The 11,082-nt window shown below is 49.7% G+C and overlaps 1 long non-coding RNA gene across 4 annotated transcripts; it reads left to right on the plus strand.

The window, feature by feature from the left end:
• Positions 1-92: 92 nt before the first annotated feature.
• On the plus strand, positions 93-9,269 carry LOC141968744 (uncharacterized). Of its 4 annotated transcripts, none has more exons than XR_012634932.1 (5): positions 93-1,388; positions 4,967-5,958; positions 6,466-8,156; positions 8,624-8,716; positions 8,802-9,269. It is a non-coding gene; the product is annotated as an uncharacterized LOC141968744 (long non-coding RNA). The 4 variants fall into 4 exon arrangements; XR_012634936.1 differs by having other exon boundaries at positions 4,967-5,599; XR_012634924.1 differs by having other exon boundaries at positions 4,967-8,156.
• Positions 9,270-11,082: the final 1,813 nt, after the last annotated feature.

Genomic DNA, 11,082 nt, shown 5'->3' on the forward strand with positions numbered 1-11,082 from the left:
GGAGGAGGAGGAGGAGGAGGAGAAGGAGGAGGAGGAAGAGGAGGAGGAGGAGGAGGAGGAGGAGGAGGAGGAGGAGGAGGAGGAGGAGGGAGGTGGCCGGCTCTGCCTCGCCCGGCGGGGAGCCCAGCCCCTGGCCCGGGGGGAGCTGGGCAGGGCGGGGGCTGCGGCGTCTTCCTCCCCTCCGCAGCCTGCATCCCGCGGCGGGGTCCGGCCCTGAGCGGGGAGACCCTGGCCCTGAGCGGGCCTGGCCCCGCTCCGGCCGCGGCCGGGGTGAGGGGGGGCGGTGGTGGTGGGCCCCGGGTAGGCCGTGGCAGAGCCCGGCCGGCCTGAGGGCGGCTGGGGACCCGGCGATCCCGCCCCTGGGGCCTGCAGGTGATGGGGGTTTGGAGAGCGGCCCCACCAGCCCCGCGCCCCTTATTTCAGGGAGCACCTTTATTTCTGAGCTTGGACACCCCGGCGAAGAGGCCGAGCCGGGCACCTTGGGTAGCTTCCCTTCTCCAGAAGTGCAGAGGTGGCTCAGCACCCCCAAAACAGCGCGTCACCCCGCTCCCCTCTGTGCTGGGGTGCCCTGCCCCACGCCGTGGACCCTCGGCGGGTTGAGTCCCCGAGCGGGTGCTTTGATGGGACACGTCTCCCTACTGAATGGAGAGGGTGGCATGGCCTGTGGCGGTGGGTGGCTGCTGAACGTGCCTCTGGGTGAATTGCAGCCTCTTTTTTCAAGTCAGGCAGCAGCTCCTTTGAAATCCTCCCCACCAACCTCCTAATGAGAGGCGGTAATTGCATAAGTCGATTGTCTGTTGATGGCTTGTTAAGGAGCAGGAGCTCCTATTTGCATGCAGTGGCCGGGGTTATGCAACATGGTGGTGTCCGTGGGTGTCCCGCTCTGCTGGGAGCATGGCAAACCTCTGGCCGAGGCCACCAGCCCTGCTCACAGCTCCCGTGCAATGCCAGGAATCCCTCCCCTTTACCACAGCACGAGTGACTTGTCCTGGCAAGCGTGCTGTAATGATCCTGTTGATGGCTTCAGGGTCCGGGGGTGGGTGGGGAGTTGAGGAAGGCTTTCTTCTCACTTCCTCACCACTGGGATTTGGTGGCATAACACCTGTTTAGGAACGTGACACAGCGACTGGGCTTGGCCGCCCTGCTGCAGGACTTCGCATGGATCACTTGGCTTTTCGTGCCTCTTATGTGCACATTGGGCTGGGTTGGGGAATGTCGCTGTCCTTCCTCCTCCGAGGTGCTGTGAGGATTAATTACTCACCTTGAGTAAAGTGGAGTGGAAGAAGCTAAGTCACAGCAATATTGAGGGTTTCAATATCACAGTGTGTATCCGTTGGGAAACGCAATCAGTAGGTGATGCCATTTGAGAAATCAAGAGCTACGGAGAAGTAAGTAAAGATTGTGCAAGTGTTCAAATGCTTGGTTACTTTTTCAGTAGTGCCTACTAATTTGGGGGTGTTTTCATCTCTGGATACCCAGCTGGAGATGGCTCATAGAAGATTATGTTTGTGCCAACACCTCTGCTGGAAGTCACATACTGACGTCATGGCTGCTTCAGTTGTATCAGCACAGCTGGACGCAAAGGCAGCCAGCGGGCATCCCTGTGGCCCAAATCTCAGCATGGGAAAACCGCTGGACTGTTTTCTTCATGCCAGAACATTGGGTGTCAGTCATCACCACATGGAAAAGCACCTTCCTCAAATACTGCCAGGAGACTGAATTCATAAACAATGCAGTAACATGAATCCATCACACATTAGAAACAGTTGGCTTTTGAGTGGTGAGTTCAGTGTGTTCACAAGTTCACCACAAAGAGGAACTAGAGTTAGCTTGATGGTTTTGTCAGCTCGTGTCTCCTTCTCACCTCACCAATGCCGATGCCATCTGTGTTATGCTTTTTTTCTCTTGGCCTAAGAGAGAACAGAAATTGCCCTAAGCTTTTTATTTTTATTTAGTGGTACAGTGTTACATGATGCCCAAAGAGCTCTTTTCAGAACACCTCATATTTTCCTCTACTCTACAGGGAGCCACTTTATGGGATAAGATTAAATTTATTGGACATAAACTCAGGCCAGCCAGTTGTCTGTGCCAAAGTGTGAATTCTTATGAGGAGAGAGGTCATCATTATGCCTTTGTTTTGTAGCTGGTTTTAATTGAACTTTTTCATTTTAAATAGCAAGACTTGGCCATTTGGCTAGCTTCTTCACCTTGTGTTTGTCTTCTTTGTCATGTTTTCCAAAAACTAGCACAAATGCAACATTTGTTTTGTTGGCCATGGAAAGATTGATTGGAACAACCTGCTTTGTGAAGTTATGATGGGGGAGGACATTCCTGTTTTTTAAGGCATTGCTGGTCTGTGCCTTTCTGTTTCTGTGCCACATTTTCCCCTCACCCTGTAACAATCCAGAGCACATTGAAAATCCTGCTTGCACCACAAGTAAGGTGAGGCAGCCAAAGCAGGAGCTTTGCCTCTATGTGCCACTGTACTGCCTGTGTGATGACTGCTCCTGTGGTTTCTCACAGAGAGGCATTCTCCAGCAGAAGAGGACTACCTACCTCTGCTCTGCCCAGCAGTCCGTGGAGTAGGGTTGTGTTTCTGGGCAGCACTGTGCCTTCCATCCGCAGAGGAGCTTCTTTGAGCCCCAGCTTCCCAGCAGGTTCGTCTCTGCAAAGGGCTGCAGGGGGAGTGCTGCCATTTAAGATCCTGCATTTGTTCTTCTGAAAAAGAGAAAGGTCTGAGCCAAATCTGTTCCTTCACTCATGAAGTCCTTGTTAAATCATCTGCACAAAATGGGCCCCATTCAGTATATTTACCAGCCTCCTCAACAGGGAAGGTCTTGAGATTTCGTGCTTGAGGGCCTGAGCTTGCAGACCTTGTGGTAGTAGCTGGAGCAACATGATGAATCTTTGTGCTCCACTGCAATAATGCTGAAGTACAAGTTACTGAACTTGACTGGCTGACCAAGTACAAAAATATTGTGGATAGGTATTGTCTTCCGTTTCTGGGTTTGTACAGCCCTTTGCTCAGTGGAAGCCTAGAACTCTTGAAATACTGAGAATTGTATAAAGATTAAAAGGAAGTGGCATGGTGTGAACATCATTTAGGAACAGTTAATGACATGCCCAGCCCAGCCACCAAAGCCATTGCTGAGAACTGGCAAACCCAGAACTTCATCTTAATCCCAGTACCTTGTATCTTGCAGCCACTCCCTTTGATGATTTAAAAAGGTGTATCTAATTCTTAGCTGGCCTTCACTGGAAAGGAATGCAGCATGGTTGCAATTTTGGTGTGGTATAATTACCCTGCCTTTCTTGCCCCATTACCACTGACACTGCTCTCCTCACGCCTGGGTTTATAGGCTGACTTGTACAACCTTTCTGGTTTGTTTTGCTTTTTTAATTACATTAGTGAGAAGATGGGAGGTGTTTGCTGGTTTCATGGAAGCTTCCTTTGGTTTCTGGGTGGCAAAGTACCGAAGTCCTGTTTTTTGTAAGACTCGGAAAAAGCTGAGTAATGCAATAAAGGAGAAAGTCTGGGAATAAGTTTGATTCGGTGGTTGGATCCAAGTGCGTAATAGTTCAGAGGAATTCCTCTTCAGAATTACAGCAGTAAAACTGCAGTGCTCAGAAACAATTATTTGGATTGGGTGGTTTTTTTGACCTTTGTAGCTTCACCACCGCAAATCCTCAGGCAGAGGTCTGGGAGACCAAACCCAACCTTGCCTAAATTTGCCCTGGGTGGGTGCCTGAGGCAGGGCTTGGGAGAGGATAGTGCTGAGGATGTGTTGTGAGGGGCTGGAGAGCAGAGTAGGAGATGTTGTACTTGCCCTTTTGCTGTGTGGCTTCAGAGTGTCCCGAGGACAGATTCCCCTGGCTCTGTGTACTGAGTCTGAAGCGCAGGGTGCCGTGTACCTGTGGAAATGTTCATAAATCTGCTCGCCCATGCTCACCCGTGGGAAAGACAAATGACAGTTATCGGTACAGACAGTGCGGGGAGGGTGTTTAGCACGCCTGTGTGCTTTCACAAGCTAGTGCTGTCACATCTTCATGGGCAGAGGAGGGAATCCAGGGCCAGTAGCAGCACCCCCCTCTTGACATTTATTTCACGTGGCTTCCTTGCTTCTTGTTGCCCCCTGAATTATTCTTGGTCTGAGTCTTTCCCCTAGGGGGTCAAGCTCTGGCTGTGCATGAATCCAGTGGAGAATTCAGTTTTCTGGGGCTCTTATTAACAGACTGTATAAACTGGTGTTTAAGGAAATGGTCCTGGTGAGTGAGTCATTTAATCACACACAGAACCACTGTGTGTCTGGTGCAGAGCACGTGTGTATCAGAAATATTTGTCTTTACAATTGTTTACTGGAGTCTGCACCAGGAACCAAGGGCACGTACATAAAGGCATGTCAGATAAGGCATTACTTACTGCTATTTGAAGGCTGTTCACATTCAGGATCTTTCAGTCCTTTCTGCAGAAGATTGATGTCCAAATGCATCAGAGGCTGATCTTTCCTACTGTGCTTATTTGAGACTTTTTTGGTATTATCATATCTCAACAATTTTATCATGAATCTCGTAATGTTGGTTCTTTTGTCTTTCAGTTTCAGATCTGATATGTTTATCATTTCACAAATACCTGTGTGGTTTTTTTTTTCTTTTCTTTTAGAGGCAGTTTCTAGTAATTTGAGAATCTGGCTACTTTCCTAACAACGAAGTCTAGCAGCAAATAAAAAGGACCATTTTATACATATATTTAAAAATCTTGTGATTTTCTGTCCAACCTCATGATTTTAAAGATGGAGATTCATGACCATGATGCATCATGCCTGCATCGCACCTACCATAGGATGTGGAAAAAGACTGCTAAAGGGCTTTTACCCACAAGTATCAGCATGTCAAAAGGCATTCTATGTCTATTTTAAATTATTAGTGACTGATGTTTATCCTCTTTCTCCCTGTCCCCTAATAACAGGTGGCCTTCACATTTTGGAAAAAGATGCACTTGTAATCCTCATCGCAGTGGACCAGGGATACCTGCAGACATAGGGAGGGACTGACTGAACCAGGCACGGGCATGGGGAATCCAGGGAAAGCCAGACACAGCCCTGACCAAGGCACACTGGTTTGGGACCTCCTTGCTAAGCAGGTGGCAGCACCACATTGCTGCTGCTGGAAACCCCAGCCACTGCTCCCCGCTAAACTGCTGACAGAGAAGTGAAGACTGTAGCTGTTGAGTACTACAAGGCAAAAGACACAGCAGTGAAAGTGATTACGATGCTGAGTTCCCCATGGCCACAAGAACTCATCATATGGTGACATTTTTAGGGAGTTATTTTTCTTCCTTTTAAAACTCTATAGAACTTCACTAGGCTGCTGCCAGTGCTTCCGGCTGGCCTAGGTTCTGCCAGTCTTCCTGGGGCACGACGGCCCCAGCAAGAGCAGCCTTCAGACATCCCAGAAGACCAGCAGGGAAGAGAAGATTGCAGAGATGAAAGTGTAAGGGTGGCCCACAGTCTGCCTGTGGAGCAGGAGCCCAGTCCTCTGGCCGAGAGAGAGAGCACCTGGAAAGCTACATAACGCAGCCGCTGGCTCCTACCTGCCTTGGGTGAGCCTGGGGGACAGCTACTGGCAATGTCTGCTTTATTCACCTGGTGCTGCTGTTCCCTCAGGGTGGCTGAGAAGTTGCCTTCCGCCAGTCTCCTCCTCCTGAAGTGGCTGCTGTCCCTCCTCTGGCACATCAGCCACCACGCCGCCACCAGCAGGATGAGCTGCAGCAACCCGGCCGTCTGCATTGGGCCAAACCTGCTGAAAGGGAATGAAAGGGCTCAAACAAATTAATTTGTGACAATTATTAAGACTAAATTGTGATGTGATGTATGAAAGCTTTGCTTGTGCTTTGCTTCATTTGTTTCTCAAGGATTCCTGACTCCTCAACTGTTTCCTGAGGTCTCTTTGTGTCTTTAGGTAAGGTTGAAATGCTCCTTAGGCTCCCTGTGGAAATCACTGATAGCAGACTCAAGGCCTCCAACAGACACTTGGGCAACTCCTCGAATGAGATAAGGGGGGCTCGAACAAAGAGACACAGAGACCCTATTATAGGGAAACTGTTTTCTGATTTAGGAGGGAGTCACCTGGACTTTACTTCACAGTGCACGCTCTGGAAAGAGGGTCAACTGCTTCACAAACACTGCTTGCTTCCTCCCTCAACCACCAAAGACCCTCACCCTATTTTCACTACGCATGCTCAGACTATGTAAATGCATTCTGGGAACTCATTATCATAAGGCACACCTTTGTAGGAAATCTAATGAATATGTATGATTTGTGTGTGTGTAAACTGATGTCCCTTGCTAATTCTTGGGAGCCCTTATGGTGGAGAATCCTCAGGGCGACCCCAGAGCTGCCAATAAAAGAATACCTGCTTAACAATTATATTGGATTCTGACTGTTAATTTCTTTGTTTTACTGCAGAGCCCAGTCCACGAGGACCTGCTGTCACTGGAGGCCATGCTGGAGGCCACTGGCACGGTTGGCTGTATTGCCCCCACGGTCTACAGCTGTCCCGGCCCATCAGAGCTCGGCTGTGCAGAGGTCTGTGCAGGCCTCCTCCCGGTGAAAATGCTGGTGGGGTGGCTGCCTGCCTGGAAGAGCAGCCCCGCCACCACAGCCCTCCGCGCGGAAGCAAGGCCCGAGCCTTGGGAAGGGCTGCTTGGTCTGTGTTCAGGCAACTGGCTTGAGACCAAAGGTTTGGTGTGTGCAAGGGAAGGTGCTGGTGGAATTTCTGGTGGAGAACTGCAGGGAATTCTTTGGGCAGGAGACAACTGACCTTCCCTGCCCGGCAGCCAAGGAGTTGCCAGCTGTTGCATTTAAGGTGATGAATCGATTTAGTAAGAGATAAATCCCCTTGTGTTCTAGCTGGTCCTCAGAGATTAGAGGGACTAGGGACAGCTGGACCTATCTCTTAATAGGTAGGTATGCCAACTGGGGCCGTGACTATAGGCCTGGCACTGGATTCATGAACAGCCCATGTGCTGTAGGGCCGGTTGCATTCAAGAGAAGCAGTCAGGTTCCTGAATAGTATGGTTTATTTTTACGCAACATCTACAGATTCTCTAAGATTGCCTGCAATAAATACACAAGCTACAGGTTGGCTATATAGCATTACACAAGAAGAAAGACAACTGCAACCACACACACTTAATTTCTGAGTAATCACTCAGCGTAGCCAAGGGCTCAAATCTTACCAAAAGGCATCCCTTCTGAGGGGGGCAAGGGGCACAAATGCATCAATCTGTCCCTCCAATTTGGTGTTGGATTATCGTCCCTCCAACTCAGACACAAACTCGGGGTAGTATTTATCTAGTATGTATGTGTGAGTGGGTGGGACTGTGGTCAAGCCATTATCTTTTGAGTAATGACACAGTACATTCCTTGGTGCGAGGGGTGCGCTGGTTTTTGTGGGAAAAGAGGGAGGATAAGAGACAAGGTGGGCAGGCTACTGCAAAAACTGTCCTTGGGATAAGTGAAAGAACAGGACCATGTGGCCTCCACCTCGCTTCACATTCCTCCTTGACACCATGACAAACACAAATCACTGGACCTCCATCCTGTCCTGTGTTTGTTCTGGGCACCTTGTGTCAAGGAAATGTGTGTTTTACAGATTTTTTGCTGTTTTGCTTTTCCCACACTTCCAATACCAGCCCCCACAGAAAGAACCCGAGGTAAGAAGAGGGACAGAGGGTTGCCACAGGCTGGGGCTTGGGATGCCAGAAACCTCAGCCTTGTTTCTGGTGGAGCTGGGCATCGAGTGTTGTCCTGTCAGCCCCACTTGCCCTGTGGGCTCCACTGGGGCATGGCCTTTCGGGGCATGAACTGTTTGCTCTGCAAAATGAGCTGAAGCCTGCAGGCAGGGCATCAGAGGGCTGAAAAGGGAAGCAGCGTAGGGCTTCGGGTGGGTTTGGCTTGAGCTGTTTGTTACTTCCAAGAAGTCCCCTTGCTGCACACACTTTTTCTTTCTAGCTCTGTGTTTGGGAGAGCAAAGTGTCCCTGCAGCCACAGCAGACAACGAACCTTGAGCAGAAGCTTTGCCGCATGCACCCCTCTCTCCACTCAACAAAGCTGGAGGGGATGTGGATGTGGTGGTGGAGTCTGAAAGGGGAGAGGTATGTTAGGTCCCCAAACACGGTGGCAGTGTGTCTGGTGTAGGAGGGCAGTTTCTGATGAGGCCAAGTTGCCGCTGTGCCTCTGCCTGGCCATAGAGCTGGTGTGTGTTTGTGTTATTCCTGCATCCCCTTCCAACCCAGGTGCTATGTAGTGAGGGAAACTGGTGAGGTAGTTTCTCATATGTATTAAGCATGTGCTGAGTCAAACCAAATGCCTACAAAGTACCTACAAAAAGCTAGAGGGGAGTAGCTGTCAACTTCAGAGGGGTTTTCCTCGGGTCCTACTTCATCAGAGCTTTGTCAGACCTATTTTGGGGTTGGGGGGAGTGGGTTGGGGTGACTGGATGAAATGTGATGCAAAGCTGCAGAAGAGATCTCCTCTGGAGAGCTGAGGTAGCAATTTGGCAAACTAGCTGACCCTTCCAGGTCTCCTCTTGCCACCTGCCAACTCTGACATTTCTTTGTAGGCACTTCCAGGCTTTGGCTCCAACCAGCCCTGAGAGCTCAGCAGACTCCCTGGGGCGCCCAGAAGAGCTGATGGGCCTTTCGGGGGACAAAAGGTAAAATGAGCTCGCTTGGTTAAAATCAGAAGTGCTTCCAATGGATCATGTCTTCCCTTAACTAATCCCGCTGTGGGATGGGAAGGTTTGCAGTCTCTCCCTAGGATAACAGAAGATAGTGAAAGAGAAAAGAGGCCTGCGGAGAGGAGAGTGAAACCTGTGTGGAAAAGAGGAGGAGGAAGAGAAGAAGGAGGTGGAGATGGATCTGTGAGAAGCTGCAGGAAGGTGCGGAAGGTCAGGAAATCCAGGTGTGTGCCAGGCTCAGCTGCTCATCCTTCCCAACTTGCACACTGCTCTAAGTCAGTGCAACTGGCTGGCAAGGGGTGGTGAGGGATGGTGCTCCCCAGGGCTTGGAAGGAAATCCATGGCAGCTCCTCAGACCCCCATCGAGCCCTGCTGTGTGGCACAGGGGCACAGTGCACCTCTGCGGGGACATGCACAGGACATTCCCCATGGGGCTAAGGTGTCAGAGCCACCCTGGAGCCAGTATCAGCAGTAGCTCTCTCCTCTGGGCCATAAACAGTTCCTCATCAATGGTGTTCCCCAAAGAAAGGGGAACAAAATCCTGCCTCTTTCTGCCTTGATGGATTTCTCACAGCTTTCTGACTCTGTTACTGCACCAGCTGAGCCGCTGGGACTGCTGGGCATCCACAGCTGATGTCCCCAATAAATTGATCTTTTCTTTCTTCTGTCTGTGTCTGCCTTAGGCTGTTCTGTTGTGGGGAGATGTTGTTTTGTGATGGATCCTCAGGGAGGAGTTTGGGACCATCCCTTGTCCCCACATCCTTTCCAGCGGGCATCAGGTCTGAGTTGAGGTGCTTTAGGAGGGAAACCAGCCCACAGGGTCACACAAGAGGGTGGGGGTTGGAAGGGGCCTGTGGAGGTCACCTGGTCCAAATTCAGCTCAAGCAGGCTCTCCCAGAGCAGGCTGCCCAGCACCATGTCCTGGTGTGTTTTGGGTATCTCCTAGAAGCAGCACGATGAGGCCAGAGTGAGGGCAAGACGTGGGCAGGCATGGTGGCCAGGAAAGGCTGAAGGTCCGTATTCAGCCACCATCACCAGCAGCTTGCTGTCCCCTGCAGCCATCCTCCCTGCACACTGACTGGTGGGCAGTTTCCTCAAGACCCCCCTCACTCGTAGCAATGGCAGACATGAACTTCCATGCTGGGCGTTGGAATAAATGTGTGGGCTCACCCAAAAAGCTTCAGAAGCGGCTCCAAGAGCAGCCAGACTGCTGTGGCTTTCGTGTGTCCTGGTGTGGTACAGGGGCTGCCTGCATCCTGTTAGAGGAGGAAGGATGAGCACGCTTGCCATCATCTCGGGAACTATTTTGCTCACAAGTGCACATGATGAGTTATAAGTTACAGATGGCGAGTTATGAAGTAAAGAATTTGTGAGTTTGATACCTGATAAATTAAGTGGTGGAATGAGTGAATTCATGTGTTAGAATAGTCTGTACAAAGGGGATTGAACCCTTGTTTGCTTTCTTTTTTGTTTTCCTAATGTTTCATAAAATATAATTGAATTTATAGAGTTGTCCTGTAAATGTGAGAGATCCAAACAGATCATGACACTGCTCAGTCCAGAAAGACTATTCCTGTTTCTTCACATGGTCTTCAGGACAGTGTGTGTGCTGTTTTGTATTTTGAGAAGCTGCACAGAAAATAATCTGTAACTTACATGACCTGCCTTAATATTTCTGTTTTAACAGAGCTTTCTTCAAATGAAATGTGGAACATGGGAATCACATCTTTAGATTTTAATTGTCAGCCCTGGCAGTTAAAATTATATGCAGAGAAAATTCTGCACTCAATCCTGTGTGGGCAATGCAGTGCCTCCATAGATTTGCTGGACATCACTGGTTGGTCCAAACTGCTGTGATGGTTTTGGAGCATTTGGAGCAGAGTCAGCATCTGACTGAGTCCCAAACATCTGCAGGTACAGCATAAGACTGTCTCATGATTTAAACCCAGTCAGCAGCCAAACACCTTGCTCACCCTCCCCTGCCCCGAGGGATGGGGAGAGGATTGGAGGGGTAAAGGTAAGGAGACTTGTATGTTGAGATAAAAACGGTTTAATAATTTAAATGAAAATAATAATAATCATATTTTTAAAAAATAGAGAATACAAATACGTAATGCACAATGTGATTGCTCACCACTTGCTAACTTGCATTCCCAGCTAGTGATCCCAGAGAAACCAAGATCCCAAAACCACAATCATGGAAGCGAGTGCCCCTGCTTCCTGGCCAACCCTCCTCTATATACTGAGCATGACACTGTATGGTATGGAATATTCTGTTGGCCAATTTGGGTCTGTTGCTCTGGCTCTGCTGTCTCCCAGCTTCTTGTACATCCACACATGGG

Source organism: Athene noctua, chromosome 1 (genome assembly GCF_965140245.1).
Source record: "Athene noctua chromosome 1, bAthNoc1.hap1.1, whole genome shotgun sequence".
NCBI lineage: Eukaryota > Metazoa > Chordata > Aves > Strigiformes > Strigidae > Athene > Athene noctua.